Consider the following 13914-nt stretch of genomic DNA (forward strand, 5'->3'; position numbering starts at 1 on the left):
TAAGGGGTCCGTTTGCGTCTGCCTCCCTCAGCTCCCATTACATGTGGGAGACCGGCCGCGGGTTGGTGGGTATCCTGCCGTCCGATGTGCCACAGTTCACGTCTTCCTCCCCCGTGGTGGACAGCTGGCTTGTTTCCCGCGAGCGGCTGCCATGATGGGTGCACGTGCGTATGTGCACACCGAGTTCAGCTTCGCTAGGAACGGCCAGGCGGCCTTTCCGACGTCCCTCCTCGCGGTCCCGCGAGGTACAGCGCTGCTCACCCTCAGCCCCCACCGTCGTCTGTGGTTTGCCCTGTGCCCGTCCTGGTGGGTGTGGGTGTAGGGGGTTTCTCATCAGCTGTGCAGGCGTTCTTGAGATAATCCCGCTAGGAGTCCTTCATAGGTTTGTTCTGTGAACACTGACCCTGTGGCTTGTTCTTCCCTCTCTTCAGAGTATTTTAAACAGAAGTTCTTAAGTTTTATTTGTCCAGTTTGACACTGTTTTCTTTTATGGGTAGCACTTGCTGTGTCCTGTTTAAGGAATCTTTTCCTATTCCAAGGTCTATAAGATGTTCTGTAGTCTCTTGTATAGTTTAAATTGTTTTATCCTTGGCGTGTAGATCAGCACTCCACCTGGCCTGGGTTTCTGCCACAGTTGTGAGGGAGGGGTTGAGATTAATCTCCCCCCGTGAGGTAGATGCGTCAGTCGTGGATTTTCAACTTCTTTCCTTTTCTGATGCATGCACCAACACTTGACTTTTCCTTTAGAAATGCTTTAGCTGCAACTACATATTTTGATATATTTTTAATATCTCCCAGTTTCAAATATTCTCTGATTCCCATTATGATTTCTTCTGTTGTACCATGGGCTACTTAGAAATTGTGGCATAATTTCAAAAGATGGGATTTTCTAGTTATTTTTTCTTATTAATCTCTAGCTGAATGTCCCTGTGGTCCAAGAACAACCGGAATGATTTCACTCTCCTGATATTTGCCGACTCGCACGTGTCAGCTGCGTTCGCAAGTACTTGAGTGTGTCTCCTGTTGTTGGACACAGAGCTCTCAACACGTCATTGAGATCAAGTCTGTCAGTTGCCTTGTTCAGACATTTGGCTCTTGACTGATACTTTTGTCTGCTTGTTCTGTCAGCCGGACTTAGAGTCTCTCAGTCTGCTCAGGCCGGGTGGTGGAAACAACGGTTGAGCTCTGGAGCCTGGGAAGACCAAGACCAAGGGGCCGGACAGTTTGGTTCCAGATGGCCACCTTCTTCATGTGTCCAGGGAGAGGGAGCAGGGGCTCTCTGGTGTCTCTTCCTGGAAGAGACAGTTCTGCCTGAATGAGAACTGCACCTCAGTGACCTCATTTAACCTCGCTATTTCCTTAAAGCCCCGATCTACAAATACAGTCACATTGGGGGTCAGGGCTTTGCTATGTACTGAATGTTGGTGCCCCTCCAAAACTCATAGGTTGAAATGTAATCCCCCCACTGTGATGGTATGAGGAGGTGGGGTCTTTGGGAGGTGATTAGGTCTTGAGGATGCAGCCTGCATGAGTGGGGTTAATGCCCTCATAAAAGAGACCCCAGAAAACACCCTTGTCCCTTCTTCCACATGAGCACACAGCGAGCAGCCCATGTGGAAGCCAGGAAGCAGGCTTTCACCAGACACGAATGTGCTGGTACCTTGATGTTGGACTCCCAGCCTCCAGACTGAAAGAAATGAATTTCTGTTATTTATAAGCCCCCGAGTCTCTGATCATCTGTTACAGTGGCCGGAGCAGACAGGCCTCAACCCATGGATTTTGGAGGACACAATTCAGACCATAGCATCCTGCCTCCTGGCCCCCAAAATTCATGTCCTTCTCGCATGCAAAATACGTTCATTCCGTCCCAACAGCCCCAAAGTCTTAACTCATCCCGGCACCTCCCAGAGCCTGGGGCAGAATCCCTCTCCTGTGCTGAACTTCTAAAACGGTGATGGGGCGGGCACAGTGCAGACGTCTGCAGAGAACTTGGAAGAACAACAAGGTGGGAAACCCAGCAAGCAAAACCCACCAGCTCTTCAGGATCATTAACCTTGTTGGTCGGATGCCCCCCGGGGGTGGGCATTGGGGCAGCAACCCATCCTGCTGCTCTAGGGGGAAAGAGCTGTGGGGGGCATGGCAGCCCTGGGGCCCTTCCCTTTCCTGGCTGGTGGGCTGTGATGTCGATCCCACGTTCTTCTGGCTTTTAACGTTTGCTCTGCAGCTTTGGTCTTCAGCAGTTTTATCACATTGTCTCTGTGTAAACTTTTTGAATAGCCTGGAGTTCATGAGCTTCTTGAATCTGTGGGTGGATATTATTCATCGATCTTAGTACAACCGGGCGGTTTTGCTTTACATGTTTCTGCCCTGTTTTCTCTCTTCTCTGCATTTCGTCCCAGTTACACATCTGCTAGCAAACTACTTGCCACCCCCATATGACTCTACGGTCTTCTTTATTTTTCGTTCTTCTGGATGCTCATGCTTCCATCTCATGCTGTCCTATCCTCTGTGTCTGATCCTGGGCTCTGGGGTGCTTTCTTGGCCACGGCCATGGGGAGCATGAGGGACACAGAGCCCCTGCTTGTTTTCAACACCCGGGAGACACCAAGCAGATGGTGCAGATGAACTGCCAGCCTGGAGGACAGGAGGAAGGGGAGGCAGCCCTGAGCCAGCAGAACAGAACTTCCCGCAAAGCGCCGAGCCGGGGGTACAGCTCAGAGGAACTGCCGAGCTTACTGAGTTGTGTGTTGTCCTGGGTGTCTGTGGTCACATGCTGAGGAAGCTGAGTGTCAGTGCGGCCCCTGGAGCAAACGTGCAGTCGGGATGGCTGTGGACCTCGGAAAACCAAGTGGGGATGGGTGAGCCCACAGGGGGTATAGGCTGTGCCTGGGTAATGTGGTGGGGAACAAGGAGTCACTTTGTAGGTATGGCCAGAACACGTCTTCAGAGTGTGGAGATCACCTAGGGGGAGAGGCTGAGGCTCCAGCCCTGTGAGGACATGCAGGAGGTGTGGGCCACGCCGGGGTCTGTGAAGCCTCATGGGGCCACTGTCCTCCGGGCATGGAAGGTGAGCTTCTGCAGACTGTGAGGAGGGCCAGGCTTGGGGAGGAATGGAGGGAGAGGGTGAAGGCCCTAAGTAACAGGTAAGCACCAGCAGGGAAGCAGCTCTGTCTTCAGCTGGCTCACCTGGGGGCAGGGCCATGGCAGCATGGAATCCAGAGTCCCTCTCTCACCACCTACCCCTCACCACAGCCATGTCCTAAATGGAGAGCTGTGGGTCTGAAGGGCAGGGGGAAATTGTCAACGGTGTCTCTCTGGCTGATCCTATGACTCAAGGTTCTTGTCCCAGCTGAAGATGCTAGAATGGGGGCAGGGCTCACCAGAAGCCCTCACCATCCAGGGGCACAGAGCATGTGGCCCCTATGCCAGGCAGGAGCCCAGGCTGGGCCTAAGGGGGCTCTGTCTACCTGGCTCTCCCTTCTAATCCTAGGGCTCTCTCTCTGCAGCACATCTGGAGTCCAGCTGGTGCTCCCTCTGCAGCACATCTGGATTCCAGCCAGGACTCTGCAGCACATCTGGAGTCCAGCTGGTGCTCCCTCTGCAGCACATCTGGAGTCCAGCCAGGACTCTCTCTCTGCAACACATCTGAAGTCTAGCCAGGACTCTCTGCAGCACATCTGGATTCCAGCCGGGGGTCTCTCTGCAGCACACCTGGCGTCCAGCTGGGGCTCTCTCTTTGCACATCTGGAGCCCAGCCAGAGCTCTCTGCAGCACATCTGGAGTCCAGGCAGGGGCTCTCTGCAACATATCTGAAGTCCAGCTGGGGCTCTCTCTTTGCACATCTGGAGTCCAGCCGGGGCTCTCTCTGCAGCACATCTGGGGTCTAGCTGGGGCTCTCTCTGCAGCACATCTGGAGTCCAGCCAGGACTCTCTGCAGCACATCAGGAATCCAGCCAGGGCTCTTTCTGCAGCACATCTGGAGTTGAGCCAGGTCTCTCTCTGCAGCACATCTGGAGTTGAGCCAGGTCTCTCTCTGCAGCACATCTGGACTCCAGCTGGGGCTCTCTCTGCAGCACATCTGGATTCCAGCTGGGGCTCTCTGCAGCACATCTGGAGTCCAAGAGGGCTCTCTGCAGCACATCTGGACTCCAGCTGGGGCTCTCTCTGCAGCACATCTGGATTCCAGCTGGGGCTCTCTGCAGCACATCTGGAGTCCAAGAGGGCTCTCTGCAGCACATCTGGAGTCCATCTGGGCTTTCTCTCTGCAGCACATCTGGAATCCAGCAGGACTCTGCAGCACATCTGGAGTTCAGTCGGGGCTCTCTTTGCAACACATCTGGAGTCCAGCTGGGGGTCTCTCTGCAGCACATCTGGAGTCCAGCCAGGGCTCTCTGCAGCACATCTGGAGTCCAGGCAGGGGCTGTCTGCAGCATATCTGGAGTCCAGCTGGGGCTCTCTCTGCAGCACATCTGGAGTCCAGCTGGGGCTCTCTGCAGCACATCTGGAGTCCAGTCCAGGCTCTCTCTGCAACATATCTGGAGTCCGGCTGGGACTCTCTCTGTAGCACATCTGGAGTCCAGCCAGGGCTCTCTGCAGCACATCTGGAGTTCAGACAAGGGCTCTCTGCAGCGCATCTGGAGTCCAGGCAGGGGCTCTCTGCAGCACATCTGGAGTGATGAGGGAAACCTGTGGAGCTCTGACCACAGTCCTTGGAAAAGTAACTGAATGAAACACCCCTCCTCCTTTGGTTAAAAATGATACTACTTATCTAGATTTCAAATACACTTTTTGTCTTCAGTGAGAGTATGTATAAATATTGACAAATATAAAAATGAGGGTGGAACAAATGTGTTGCTACAATACAAAATTTTAATTAGATAATAATAAGTGCAACCTAAAATTTTTGTTTCTAAAAATGAAATAAAAAAAGACTTAGAAGCAGGGTTACTCACGTTATACAAACCTGGATTTTCAAATGTTTCTAGAAGCTGGTTTCTGTTCGTGGTAACATACACCAAACATGTTTCTGGGTCCATGTGGTCATGGTTTGGCCAGGACCCCTCAGCGGTGTCCAGAGCCTCAGGGCAGGGTGTTCGCCTCTGTACGCCTGCCTTCCCTGAAGGCCCCACTCTCAGCGGATGGCTGTGCTTTCTGTATCTGCTGAGAAAATAAAGCAACCATAAGAGAGCTTCTTCACTCTGGGAGAACAGAATCAACAAACTCAGAAGGTCAAGTGATGATAGAGCTGTGAAGAGAATGTTCTGGATGTTTATATCAAGAACAACAGAGGCTGTCAGTCTGGATGTAGGTCACAGAGGGTGGTTAGAAGAGGTGTCTTTGAGGAGGTGGCCTGAGGAAAGTGGGCTCTGTAGGCAAAGGGTAGTAGTGCAAAGGCCCTGGGGTGGCGGGCGCCAGGCAGCCTCGGGGCACCCATCCTCCCGGTACCCCCCCCACCTCAGCCCCTTGGAGCCTGCAGCTACAGACAAAAAGTTACAGGGCCCCATCCTATGTCGTTCAGAGTGTGAATAGCTTTCCAGTCCCCTGCCTCCCAGCCCTCCTCCAGAGTCCCTTTTGGCTCTGAAGCCAAGCAGACAAGCAGTTGGCCTTCGCTTGGGGCGGGGGTTGTGTTTAGGAATACTTGTCTGCTCACTGGTCCTGGTCCCCACTGTGTGGTTTCTGTCCACCGAGTCCTTTGCATCCTCGAGCTGACAGCTGTGAGCATCTGACCCCAGGGACTGCAAAGCAATCTCAATATTGTGACAGGAAGACCTCGTGCAAGATGCATTTGGCCGGTTCTTTACCAAATGTGCTCTGCACACACGCAGACGGCGCCCCAGGGGTCCAGACTGTGCGTGTGGGGCTTCTTTCTCTGCAATTCACCTGCTAACTGCATCAGCAGGCTTTCACCCAGCAGGGGGCTGGCTAATGCGTGTGCAGCCATGTGAGCTCAGATGAGACCCCAGGCCGCAAGACCACCCGCCGGCAGGATCTTTCTGCAGGGTGATGAAGATGCTTGGCTCCACCCTGCCTCAGGCTGGGGCATTGGAAGTCCCGTCACTGGACTGGGCTCCGGCCTCTGAGGGTTTGCCTCATCCTGGCCAATCCGTGCACCCCAGGTGCTCTGAGTGTGGACACTCCTGCTTCGCAAGGGGGCGAGAGGCCCCACATCTCGCTGATGTTTCCAGCCCTGTGGGGCTGAGTCTTCCACAGCCAGCACCAAGGGCAGGATCTCCCTCTCCACTGAGCAGCTGAGGTGGGCCCAGGTGCAGCACAGGTGTAACCTGAGTGTGGAAGATGGTTGGTGCAGAAGCAGAGGGACCCGAGGCCCAGCCTGAGGATGCAGGCTCAGGGAAGACCCAGAGCCTTTGTCCATCAGCGGAGGACATGAGGCCCATAGACAGCCTCACTTAAGTATACCACATGGCTCCCTTGCAGCCCATTGGAGCCAGTGGGTTCTCTGCCTGTGGAAGTACCTGGTGTCGTTTTCCTTTAAGTAGGAGGCCCTTGGAGGTTCCCTTAGTGAATCAGAGCCTGGAAAGAGGACTTAGGGGTCAACTGGGTCAAGTTCCAGCTTTGCGTCCCTCTCCCCCTCTCAACTGTGCCTCGAATGCTGTTGGCCTTGTTGCCCTGAAGACCAAGACCTCTTGATGTTCCGTGTGTGTCTGGGGGCGACTGCCATGCTCCGTGGCTAACAGAGGGGTCTCTGTGTTCATCAGCTCTGCCCAGTGTCTCTGGAGCCTTTTAGGAAGGGGCAGCAGATAAAATGGTGACTCACCCTCACATGCAAACTCAGGCCCTTCTTTTCCTCCCACTGACTGTGTGTGGGCATCCTCTTTCATGGGTTTTGTGGAATTTTGTCCCCTACTCCAGCAACCCCACCTGAGCAGGGATCCCCCTGGGCTGTGCCTGGCGGGGGCTGGGACAGGGAGCCATGGCTGAGGGGCTTGGGCCCCACACGCCTCCAGAACGAGCTTGCACCCCTATTTGGTGGGTACAGAGGGGCTTCCTTAGCTCTACCATTGGGACCCTGCATCTGGTGGGGCCCCTGAGGATTTATATTCCTTCCCTGAAGTGAGCAGAGCCACTGAGCTCTGGCCTTCCTCCACCCCAAGGCTGACACTCAGGCCAGCGGCTAGTGAGAGAAGAGGAGAGGGTCCGGACTCTGGGATCCCTGGGCTGGGACCCCAGCAAACACCACGGTCTCTGTAAAGAGGGTCCTGCAGAGAGTTTATGAGAAAACCTGCAGGCAGCTTGGGGCCACCCAAGAGAGAGGGACAAAGCTAGTCTCAGACACTCGAAGCTGAGGACCAGGGACTGCTGGTGACATCCCTACAGGTCAGCCTCCAGGTAGGAGAGGACAAGGCCAGGCCAGAAGAACTCAGCAGCCCTGCCAGCCCTGGGGTGAGGGTCAGCCCTCTGCCCCCACACCTGCACCCCCACAGGGACAGGCCAGGTCCTGGGTTAGAGCCGCCAGTGGGCATAGCATGGCTGATGCCCTGAGGAGGGCCTGCATGCACCCCTTGCCTTGGGCAAACAGCAAGCTGGCTATGTGGGAGGAGGAGGCTCATGGAAGCACCTCCTCCCCAGGAGTGAGAAGGGGCAGGTGGAAGGAGAGTTACAGGGGAGGAAAGTCAGAGAGTGACTTCAGGGCTCTGCCCTGGCGAGGGCCGGGCCGGGCCCGGCCAGGGTGGGTATTGTGTTAGACGCTGCCCTTTGACTGTCTGTACCTCTCTCCTGGAAAGTTAAAGATCATGACATCATCTTTGTGATGACCCAGCATGTTGAGAGTAGCCCATCTGGGATTGATGCTGTGTCCCAGCATCTAGCTTGTGACCTATTTTCACAAGAAATGAGGAAAGTACAGAGTGGAGCCCCTACAAAGGCCTGTTGGTCCTGGACTGGACCTGAGCAAGGAGGTGGGAGGACCTTCGAGCTGTGCATCTTGTCTCCGGAACCCTCCCCCCAGAGCTTGCGGCAGCCGGGAGGCCCTGGGCATGGGTTTTATTGGTATTCAACATATGCATTTGTTTTGAGTTTATATTAGCATACATTTAAGTTATATGATACAGATAATTTAGGTTGACACAGTGAGATAGAAATTTTTTTCTTTAGAAATTGTCCATACATTATCCATGCAAGAAATATTGGCCTGACACAAGACACATGTCCTCAACTTCGCAACACGGTGAGAAGTAACCAGGATATACTGCACTTTACTGTGGAAACCAACACCCACTTCTGCTCCTGCCAGAGGCTTGGGACGGTTGCTTTATTTTCAAGGGGACTTTACCTTCCCTGCCCACATCACAGGGATGTGGCGAGGATCAGGTATATGGAAATGCGTTGGAATCTGCAAGGCAAGAGATATACTCCATCCACCCATCTGTCCATTTGTCCATCCACCCCTCTGTCTGTCCATCCATCTGTCTGTCTATTCATCTGTTTGTCCATTTGCCTTTATTAAGCTTTCTTTGCTGGAGTCAGCCCCATTCACACTCATGAACACGGATGCTCACAGAGCCCTGAGAGTCACATTAATCCTCTTTTATAGACTAATAAATGGAACGTGAAGAGGTTAAGAGGCTTCCCCAAGGTCACGCAGCTGCCAGGCAGGCGCTGGACTGACCATGTGTTGTGACAGACATTGGCGTGATGGATGGTGATTTCGGGTGTGTTAAGAGAAGGCCCCTTGTGGGTTGGGAAGGGGTGGGGATGGGCAGCCTTCTTCATTGCCCTGCAGCCCTTGCTCTCTCCCTAATGCACAAACCTCATTTGAGCTATTCTGCTCCACTGCACACAGCCCAGAGGGCCATGAGTAATGCGGAGGAGCTGGGACCTCTGGGGAAAGCAAAGGGTTGGCTTTTGGGGAAGACCGGCCACATCAGCTGGGAGTACTGTTAAGTGTGGCCTGGGAAATTAGTCCCATGTTTAAAACTAAAATGCCATTTAATAAACTCACCCTGGAAGTGAATGCATTCTCTGCCATGCGAGGGGCTCCGCATGTATTCAGAGCAAATAAAAATGTGGTGATGCTGGTGATAATGATGACCATTGACATTTACTGCTATTTTGGGCCAGACTTCATGCAGCATCTTAAAGAAGGTAAGAGTGCCAATTTTACAAAAAGGAAATGGGCTACATATTAAAAACCACATAAAAGTAGAGGTTGAGTGAAGCCCTAACAGGAATAAGTGTGTTTGTTTTTTAATGTGCTAGAACATAATTAATATTAAATGACTTCTAAAATAACTAGGAAAACATGGCCGTAGCCCTCAACAATCTACTCTCTTTTGCATCCAAGGGCAACAGCTCACCTCCAAAATCCATCAAAGTTCAGTCTGAACACAGAAGAGACAAGGTGGAGGCAAGCATAACTTCAATATTTTCAGCAGTATTTTGTATTAATTTGATGTTTCATGTTGCCCTTTTTATATTTTGGGGAGCTATATTTGTTGAAATATTCTCCCTTAAAAAATACAGTATTTGTCAGCATTCTTCCAAGAAGCAGAACCAATAGGATTTATGTGCATATATCTGTATCATCTCTCTATTTCTATATCCACCTATATCATCTATATCTTTATCCTTGTCATCAATATCCTTATCCATGTATCGGTGTCCTCTCTCCCCCAGGCTGGAGACTCAGGACACGTCATGCTGGAGTTTGAGTCTGAAGGTAGTCTGCTATCAGAAACCCCTCTTTCTCAGGGAGGTCAGTCTCATCTCTACTAAGACCTTCATCACCCTAGAGAGCGTCATCTGCTTTACTCAAAGTCTAATGATTTAAATGTTAATCACATCTAACATATACCTTCACAGAAAAATCTAGAACAATATTTGGCTAAATAGGCCTAGCCAAGTTGGCACAAAACTAACCTTCACAAGTACCATTCATTTTTTTAAAAAACATATTTAGTTACTTAAATATTCTGGGAAAAAAATGGATCCTGCATCTAGTCAAACATTTAGAGCTAACTTCTACTCTGCAGGAAACAGATGGTAGAAGGACTAGTGAAACAGCAGTCCACGGGAACGGGAAGCCAGGTCTGAATTTAGGAATTCTGGGGGAAGGATACACGACTCAGTCACTTGACATGGCAGTGACAGGACAGATCCTGTCCACACTCGGATAGGGTGGGCTGAGAGAGAGGGCTTGGTAAGGAACAGGTTTAGGAGACACAGGAACAAAATACAGTGTGTATGCCATGTTTGAATCCTGATGGGAATGAAACCAACCATGGAAGAACATTTTTCTTTTTCAGACAATATGGCAAGTTTAAATGTGAAATAGGTACTGACATTAAGAAATTATGGTGAATTTTCATAGGTGTGAAAATGCCATTGTGGTCAAATAAGAAAACGTCTCTCTCTTTTTTTTTTAAGATTTTATTTATTTGAGAGAACGAGAGTGAGAGAGAGAGAGAGAGCAGGGGGAGGGGCAGGGAGAGGGACAAGCAGACTCCCCGCTGAGGGCGGAGCCCGACCTTGATCCCAAGACCTGAGATCAGGACCTGAGCTGAAATGAAGAGTCAGACACTGAACCAGCTGAGCTGCCCAGGCACCCCAGAAAATGTCTTTTTTATTTGAGATGGGACTGTTGGTTTTGCAGGTGAAATGACATGGTGTTTGGGGTTTTCTTTGAAATTACTCCAGCAAAAAGAAAGGTGAAGATTAGTGAAACAAATATGGCAAAATGCTGATAATTGCCAAAGCTGGGTGACGTGCATGAGGCCCACTGCACTATTTCTGTGTATGTCTAGACATTTTCATCAAAAGAAGTATAAAATAAGTAAACCTATTAAATATCAAAAATTTGCATGTTTACATATACATATAAATAGATATAAATAAATCTATTACATTTTATACTGATTTTCCATATCAAAAATCTTATGTAACAATTTGAATTTGTGTTGGTAAAATTGTATTTGTTGAAGTTCTTTTCAGCATCTTTTTTTTTTTTTAAGATTTTATTTATTTATTTGACAGAGAGAGACATAGCGAGAGAGGGAACACAAGCAGGGGGAACGGGAGAGGGAGAAGCAGGCTCCCCGCTGAGCAGGGAGCCCGATGCAGGGCTCGATCCCAGGACCCTGGGATCACGACCTGAGCCGAAGGCAGACGCTTAACGACTGAGCCACCCAGGCGACCCTCTTTTCAGCATCTTTCAAGTGCACCTTATCCTTTCTTTGTATCCAAGATAAAAGTCACATCTTCCTGGTCTGTTACATTAATAAAATCCAACTGTTCTTTCTACATTCCCATCTCTGCACTAGGACATAAATCTCATTAGGGCAAAATGTTTGTTTGTTCACTGATGTGCCCTAGCACCTGTAACACTAATATTTGTTGAATGAATAACTACTTTTTGCCCCAAAAGTACTCTAAATTGTGAATAATCATTTCATAAATTTGAACAATGTTTCCATTCAACACAACCTGATGAGGAGCCAATCCAACTTTTCAGTAATTAATGAATGAATATAGCATCAGTTCTGTATCTTCTTTTCAGAATTTCTTTTTTATAATCTATACATTTTACAAACCTGATAATATAGTATGATCACACATTAGGATCACTGGTAGATTACAAAAGATTCCCTTTAAATTGTTCCAAAAGTATATTTATGAATCTCAGCAGAAAACATTTAAAAACATCTTACACTTTTCTCAAATACAACTACACAACACAGCTCAATAAAGGGAAGTCAATTTGGTGTCCTGAGCAGGTGGGTTCCTCCTGGGTTAGCCTAATAACAAGTTTCATCTGTAAATGGTGTCCCGTCAGGAAACCCAGGAAGTGGGTCATAGTCTGCAAAGCCCAAAGCAACATCAGACGAAAACTGGCTTCAGAGCAAGTAAGAAATGTTTGTGGTTTTTAAAAAGATTTTATTTATTTATTTATTTATTTGAGAGAGAGGGAGAATGCATACAAGCAGGGGGAGCAGCAGAGGGAGAGGGAGAAGCAGGCTCCCTGCTGAGCAGGGAGCCCGATGCGGGACTCGATCCCAGGACCCCGGGATCATGACCTGAGCCGAAGGCAGATGCTTCACTGAATGAGCCTCCCAGGCGCCCCAAGAAACGTTTTTTGAAGGACAAAATTCCTTACTGGTTGCTTCTTAAGGCCATGTAGCCGGCAAAAGTGGATTTTAGTGATTTAAGACACTGTTACACTGTTAACTGCTTATTTGGGCTAGGCCACCAAATAAACAGATGAGAGAAAGTTGGAGACTTCAAGCTGGCTTCTCCACTTTTCATGCAGGGCTGGATGACTCACAGCCAGGAAAGTGTTGACCTTAAAAGACAAAATAGTAATTTTACCAACAAAATGGGTTTATTCAGGAAGAGCAGAGGAACTGCAACCGAGGACAAGCGCCCTGTGGGGCACCACGGGCCAGTCTGGAGACCCAAGGCGAGGAGGCTCTTGATAGAGAAGGCGGGGAGTGGGCGGGGCTGTGTGGAACGGAGGGCCTTTGGAGGGCCAGGCTTCTAGTTGGCTGCAGGTGATGGCAGCTTGCTGAGCAGGGCTGAGAGGAAATCTTCCCTCTTCCTGCTGAACTATGCAGGAAGTGGTAAGGCATGCGTTTCCCCTTCAGGGCGTCCTGACTTTATTTTACTTTATTTTTAAAAAAGATTTTATTTATTTGAGAGAGAGAATGCACACAAGCAGGGGGGAGGGCAGAGGGAGAAGCAGGCTCCCCGCTGAGCAGAGAGCCCGATGCGGGGCTCAAACTTGGGACCCCGGGATCGTGACCTGAGCTGAAGGCAGACGCTTCACCGACTGAGCCACCCAGGCGCCCCATCATCCTGACTTCATTTAAGTGAGGTTTCCTTTACTCATTTTCGGAAAAGCAGTAGTGGGAGGGGAGGAGGAGGCCTCTCTTGAGTCCTGGCCTCAAGGGGCCCACGGATTAGCTGCTGAGATCTCACTGGCAGGTGCGGGCAGGGGTGGGGCTGGGCGCGGCCCTTGGGCTCTGTGCTGCCGCCTCCTCTGAGCTTTGTGGGCAAAGGCGGGCGGCCGCTGGGGAAACAGCCTCAGGGGCGTCTCTGCACAGTGGCCAGGCCCCCAGGGCAGGTGACCTGGTCAGTCACGCGGCAACATCTCCATCCCAGCTGTCCTCTGGAGGGTGGCCTCGCTAGGCCTGAGTGTGGGCGGGGCCTGGGACTGCTGCGACCAATTGAAAGCCGCGAAAGCGACAGAGCGCCTGATGCGGCCAACAGAAGCCCCGCCTGGCCGAGGTCACCACCCCCAGAACTTTTGCTCCGCCCCAAAGCCCCGAGGGTGTCCCGTGAGAAGTGCGGGCCACTGGGTGGGAGAGAGAGGTTCTGTGTCACCACCTACCCCAGGTGAGCCTGCAGGAGATGTAGCCCAGGAGTGAGCCCATCAACCTCCAAAACCGAGCAAGAGAAAAACGCGGGGCTGTTTTATTTATTTATGTATCTGACAGAGACACAGCGAGAGAGGGAACACAAGCAGGGGGAGCAGCAGAGGGAGAAGCAGGCTCCCCATTAAGCAGGGAGCCCGATGTGGGGCTCGATCCCAGGACCCCGGGATCATGACCTGAGCCGAAGGCAGACGCCCAACGACTGAGCCACCCAGGCACCCCGCAAAGCTGTTTTAAAAGAACAGACGCATTCAGTCCACCCCAGTGTCTGCTCTTGAGTCCACACCCTGACAGAGCCACTGGGGAGGCCTATGAAAAAGGGGGGCGGGGGGCGCCTGGGTGGCTCAGTTGGTTAAACGACTGCCTTCGGCTCAGGTCATGATCCCAGGGTCCTGGGATCGAGTCCCACATCGGGCTCCCGGCTCAGCAGGAAGCCTGCTTCTCCCTCTCCCGCTCCCCCCTCTTGTGCTCGCTCTCACTCTCAAATAAATTAATAAAATCTTAAAAAAAAAAAAAAAAGAATAATCCT

The 13914-nt window shown here is 51.0% G+C and overlaps 1 long non-coding RNA gene across 1 annotated transcript in view; it reads left to right on the forward strand.

The window, feature by feature from the left end:
* Positions 1-12511: 12511 nt before the first annotated feature.
* Positions 12512-13914, forward strand: part of LOC145716706 (uncharacterized) — a 4761-nt gene continuing 3358 nt past the window's right edge. The window contains exon 1 of the long non-coding RNA XR_014139502.1: positions 12512-12821. This is a non-coding gene — a long non-coding RNA (uncharacterized LOC145716706). The remainder of the gene's footprint in view (positions 12822-13914) is intronic.

The sequence above is a fragment of the Leptonychotes weddellii genome, chromosome 1 (assembly GCF_054177405.1).
Source record: "Leptonychotes weddellii isolate Sample4059 chromosome 1, ASM5417740v2, whole genome shotgun sequence".
Taxonomy (NCBI): domain Eukaryota; kingdom Metazoa; phylum Chordata; class Mammalia; order Carnivora; family Phocidae; genus Leptonychotes; species Leptonychotes weddellii.